Consider the following 6078-nt stretch of genomic DNA (forward strand, 5'->3'; position numbering starts at 1 on the left):
ATACAGCTGGTGGACCAGTCAACTGAAGGATTGTGCTTTGCTAACCAGGGGTAGCCCAGCACAACCGGTACCAGAGGGGACTTGAAAACAAGAAAGCTGATCTGCTCAAAATGGTTACCTGATATTTGAAGCTGGACCGGCTCCGTTCTGTCCGTGATTCTGGCCAGTAGTCTGCCATCTAGGGAGTTCGCCTCAATAACTTCCTCTAACGGAACTCTACGGAGTCCCAATCGGTCTACAAGGTTATGATCCATAAAATTGTCATCGGCCCCGGAGTCAATGAGTCCCTCCACTGCCATTGCTGCAGTGCCGTTGCTGACTGAAATCTTCAGCGGAGTCCGTGATATGTGTGGGGAGGGGCATAGACTCTCGCTCGCTAGAATCCTCCTTACTTCCAGTGAGCGGGGCCGTTTCCCCCCTTTAATGGGCAACGAGAGCGAAAGTGACCCGACATGCCACAATAGAGACAGCAGTTAGTTGTGCGTCTGCGCAGAAGCTCCGCCTCCGAAATTTGGGTACGGCCCAGTTGCATGGGTTCAGGGTCTGTAACCCTCTCAGGAGTGTCGACTCTGGAGCACGGCGATCCCCTTGGTGCAGAGCCCTGCTCACGCCTCCGCTCCCTATTACGGTTATTAATCCGTGTGGTGAGACAGATCAGCTCCTCCAGTCCCTGTACCTCGGGGTAGGAGAGTAGACTGTCCTTAACGCACTCATTTAGTCCGTTGTAGAACACCCCCTGTAGTGCCTCCTCATCCCAGCCACTCTCCGCAGCTAGGATACGGAACTCTATGCTATAATCGGCGACACTGCGTGTCCCTTGCCGCAGTGATAACAATCGCTTTGAAGCGTCCTTTCCCCGAACGGGGTGATCGAAAATCTTCCGCATCTCCGCGGTGAATAACTCACATGATAGGGCGATTGCGCCCTGCTTCTCCCAAACGGCAGATGCCCATTCCAAAGCCTCCCCGCGCAGTAATCCAATAATGTAGGAGATCTTGGCTCGCTCGCTCCGGTAGGAGCGGGGCTGTTGCTCGAACACCAGTCCCACCTGTATCAGAAACGAGCGGCACCGGCCGCTGTGTCCGTCATATCTCTCCGGCGTGGGGACCTGGGGCTCGTGGTCCGGCATGGACATGACCACAGAAACGGGTTCAGAAGGGCTCGGAACCGGAGGCTGGGGTGGTGCGCTGATGTGCGCCTGGATCGCGGCGATACTGTTCGACAGGGAGTCCAGGCTGGCCATTATTCCCTGCGGGGAGGACTGGTGCTGTCCCAACATGGCTCCTTGGGACGAGATCGCCTGACGTACCGTGTCGAAGTTTGCTGGGTCCATAGTTGGTCGGATCGTTCTGTCAGGTGGGGGACTTGGCTGGACCCAAACGCAGAACAGACAGACACAGCCGTCAGGAGGAGAGTGAATTTAACAGTTTATTAATCGACACGACTGTGGAGGTGCAGCAGGAGCGGGCGTGAGGAGTGCAGATGAAGGATGGGGTCCCGGGTGATGATCTCCTCGACAGTGCGCGGTGCCCAGTGCTCCTCCCACGTGCAGGAATCCAGACCGGTGTCACTGTAACCGAGGAGGTGAGACAAGGGGTAAGTAACAGGATTAACACTGAATGAAAAGAGAACAACAGCCAGCTCTCGGCTTGACTGGGTGATGGTCACTGAGACTCGCGAAGACTGAGGTCGACATACGTGACGTGAGTAACGATCCGACGTCGGCCGGTTGTCAGGCTCTCCCTCTTATACCCTGGTGATTGTGGCTCCGGTGCAGGTGCGTGATTGCAGAGCTGAGACAGGTGCGTGCGAGGCCAACCTCTCCCAGATCCACCAGAGGGAGACCAAAACCAGCCTTTACCTGGGTCTGGAGGGGGGAACTCTGACACGTACAGAATGAACAACGTAAAATGTGTATAATACGTTAAATTCATCCGACAGAAATGATTCAAAATAACATATTATCTCCTCATATGTGTTCATGATTATCTCCTGCTCGGCAGTGGAGAAAAAATACGCTCTTCCTTTAAGTTTGCCGTTATACTGTTAAAAAAAACGGGTTTCGGTGATCGACTCTTCCGCCTTCTGACTGAAGACGCGCACGTGCGATTATTCTGATGATTGACATTTGGTTCAAACTAAAGAGTTTATGCTTCTGCGTTTTCAGAGCGACGCAAGGAAACGCAGACGCAAGAGCCCCTTGCGTGTCCCTTGCGTGCCTTTTCACAACCCTTGCGTGCCTTTTCACAACTCTGTGAACTCTGGAGCAGAGAACGAAGTCTCCCCTACGGTGAGAGACGGACAGGCAGGAAAGGTTAACACTGGCGACCTAGATGGGACTGAGAAATACAACGGTATCCGCTGTGGTCGCTTTCGACGCAAGCCTCCTGCAGCCTGCATGGCTGCGATTGGTCTGCTAACTACATCCTTTACGGAGTCTCACATTTCCGTTTTCATAGCCCGATACCGCCATTATTAAAACGAAGAATGTTTACGAGAGAATTGATCAGATTGAAGAACCTTTGTCGGAAGAAATGTGTAAATATGACCGCTTGTACAAGCCGTCATTGGCGGGTTGTAGAAGCGGGTTGGATTCATGGAGGGAGATCGCCGCAAACGTTGGTTTGCCAGTCGAGGGGTGAATAAAGTTGTGGAGGAAAATACGGGACAAATGTGTCCGCGATGAGAAGCAGCAGTGGCGATGCACGGGGCAATAAAGTCTATGATAAATAAATAAACAAACCAACGACTTCCACACACTCATGTGTGCTTAAATACACAAGGGAGGTGCAGGTGATTGGACACAGGTGGGAACAATCATGACATGACAATCACAGCGGACGACAGGACAAGGCAGGTGACTTTACCCAGGGAGAACAGAGGAAGGAAACTACAAAATAAAACCAGACATTAACCCAAACCGTGACAAATGGCATATATTTAAAATATATGTTCATCCTTGTTTATCATCTGCGCAAACCGTTTACATATGGTACTACGACCAACCACAGACAAATTCAGTTATTAACAGTCACCAATTTAACTGAAATGCCTGTGATGCTCATTTTGAAGCCTGGAGTCTATCCCAGCCAACTTCGGGCGAGAGACGGGGTACACCTTGGATTGGTCGCCAGCCAATCGCAGGGCCAACAGCTTGTAATGTAATATTAACTATTGCTTTAGAATTGTACATTCTTTCTGATAGGATCATGATAAATCCTCATGGAGTAAGCGGTCACTCCCAAAAGACTCTCATCCCTCAAATCGTTTTTTCATGGGTCATGGTATCCCATTTATAGCCATGCCATGACAAATCACTCCGTGTTATGCCGGGATTACATGCGTTTCCATCATTTTTCAAAGCAAAAATCAGTAATAAATTGTATTTCAATTAACACAATATTGGATTTCTGTTACAAAGGCCAAAGTTGAGCTTGGCCACCAAAGGCGTTGATATTTGTTGTATTTTTATTTGCCTTCTCATGATTTTTACTAACCTGTCTATTGATATCTACAAAATATATAATTCATTAACTTTAACTGCGATTGGCTGGCGACCAATCCAGGATGTACCCTGTCTATCGCCCGAAGTTGGCTGGGATGGACTCCAGCCCCCCCGCGACCCTGTGTGCAGGATAAGCGGTTTGACAATGGATGGATGGATGGAACTTTAAATGAAAGATTACCTGTATTTGTTTTGCGATTTTCTAGTCCTCCAACCACTCGAAGGGGTTTAACACCGTGATCAATTACCCAATCACACTGATGGCAGGAGCTACCACCCCTGCACATCAGTAACTAATTCACACCATATAGCAGACCTGCATTGTGCGGCCCTCGGGCCAGATGTGTGGAATTTAGAAATGAAACGGTAATAAATGTAAGTCACATCATACGCCAGGGGTGTCCAAACTTTTTTTTTATTACACAAACGAATTATTCAGATTGTTAACACATCAACTCACGTTTGTTTAAAATGAAATGAAAATGGTGTGTATATTCTTAACTCCCCAGTAATGGGAGGAATGTTGCGCTCAGCGAAGCAGTGATGCTGCAGGTCAGGAGTAGGTTTGGTGGTTGAGATGCTGTTGGTCATTCTGGTTGTCAGTCTGCTTTTTTCACCGTTCACAGAACGTCTGCTCACAGATGCATGTTGAGCCCAACAGACTCATCAGTCGTTTTGCGTGGCGCCTCATCAGCGGAAACTTGGCCCTTTCCAAGCTCCGGTAGAAGTCAGGAAGCTGATGCTGATTCTTCAGAGAATCATCACACTGAATTCTTTAATGAGAAATGTGATCACAGACAATCGCTCATCTTAGCAGAAAGCTCTGCATTTCCACGCGCGCGGTTGATTGGGGTCAGCGTGCGGAAGTGCGCTACGTTGAAGTTTCGCAGTTGTGACTCAAGTGTCGGAGCTTCGCACGCAAAGCTTTTATGAGCGCATACAGCTGTGGTAACAGCTGCTCTATGCTTTGGTCTTACAAATCAACCGGCGCCGCTGAAAAAAACGTCACAACTGGTCCGACGTTTCCTAAAAAAAAATGAACAGACAAAAAACCTGTTGCGTGATTTCAAAGCCTTGTCCAGCTGTTTAATGATGTTTGTCATGTTCAATGAAGAGAGAGAAGGAGATGCAGACAGACCGGCAGATAATTAAAAGGCAGTTCAAGGCTGTTTCACAAATTAGACAAGTTGACTGTAATTCAATCATTGAAATGAATTTCAGATGACGCACAAATGAATGTCGATCTCCTCGCTGATCATCAACCAACTTCTCGTGGTAGGCCAACAAACGTGATGTTCACAATCCTGTGTGGCTGTTGCTATGCACTTTTTTCTCTAGACTACGGAAATAAATGTGATACACAACGTATTGTGGCTACAACTATTTTCTGCTGAAAGGCAGCTTTTAACTTCCTATTTATAGCAACAACAACCTCGAGCTGTAACAGTATTGATGGTAAAGTACAGACTCTCATACCTTATTGCTTAAGTACAATATGGCCTTGATTTGTCTGTTTTTACGTGTTAGTTTGTTAATAAAAATAAATATGTAAGTTAAAATATCCTGTATACTGTATTTTTTATTCAATTATTCGTTTTAATTTCATCAATCATTTTTGCGTTTGTTTAACAATCCAGGTTGTGCCGATCTTTCCTTTAATATATTTTTTTATGTAAATGTTTCAGTAGGGCCGAGATCCTCCTTGTGGCAGTGGCAAGTGGGTGGCAGGCAGCGGCAATCGCCAGTAAATCAGTCGGCGTCACAACGGCACGCTGGGTGGGAGGAGCCAATATTTCCCAGAAACAACTGTTATTTGTACGACAGGTCAGCTGCTGTAAATATTTTATTTTATTTTATTTTATTTGAGACACGTGAGCCCCCGTCTTCTTATTACAGAGGCTAATTTTAGGTTTGGACCGGCGGGTTCCGTGTAGGGGGTGGGGCTCTCAAGTTTGATGCCACCCACTTGCCACTGCCACAAAGAGGATCTCGCTGTCACTCTGTTTTTTTCAGCGATCGCCACCAAAATCGAGTAGTAACTGCTGGTTTGTGTGTGTATGTGTGTGTGTGTGCGGGGGTGCAGGCGTGCCCGAGCGAGCGAGAGACAGTATTAGTGATATGTCATCCTGATTGGAAATTGCTAAGCCTAAACAACAAATCAGGTAATCAGACTTTGATAACTCAGTGCATATACCCTGTTACGCCTCCACCCCGGCTCGGGAGAGGAGGAGGGCGTAACTACCCAAGACCACGCCTACTGGATGCAGGAAACTGTATCCTAAGGCACCAGCTTCCTACTACGATCAGTAAAACACACGCTGCTACAATGGATGGATAAACAGTGGGTTTATTTTCCACACACTGATCAATTATGGTGACAATATATACATTGCAACACAAATAATTACACACAAGTACAAAGACACGGGATAGGAGGACTAACAGGTAACAAGGCCTGTGGAGTAGGGCGGTGCCAGCGGTCTGTCAAAGCAAAGAAACCCAACAAAGGACCCTGAGCTTCGCTAATCCTAATACCTACCACAATCTAACCTATCACACCACTTACCTCACTG

General features: G+C 47.6%; 1 pseudogene; it reads right to left on the reverse strand.

Moving 5' to 3' along the window:
• Positions 1–4118: 4118 nt before the first annotated feature.
• Positions 4119–6078, reverse strand: part of LOC144384631 (NACHT, LRR and PYD domains-containing protein 9-like) — a 6877-nt pseudogene continuing 4917 nt past the window's right edge.

The sequence above is a fragment of the Gasterosteus aculeatus genome, chromosome 11 (genome assembly GCF_964276395.1).
Source record: "Gasterosteus aculeatus chromosome 11, fGasAcu3.hap1.1, whole genome shotgun sequence".
NCBI lineage: Eukaryota > Metazoa > Chordata > Actinopteri > Perciformes > Gasterosteidae > Gasterosteus > Gasterosteus aculeatus.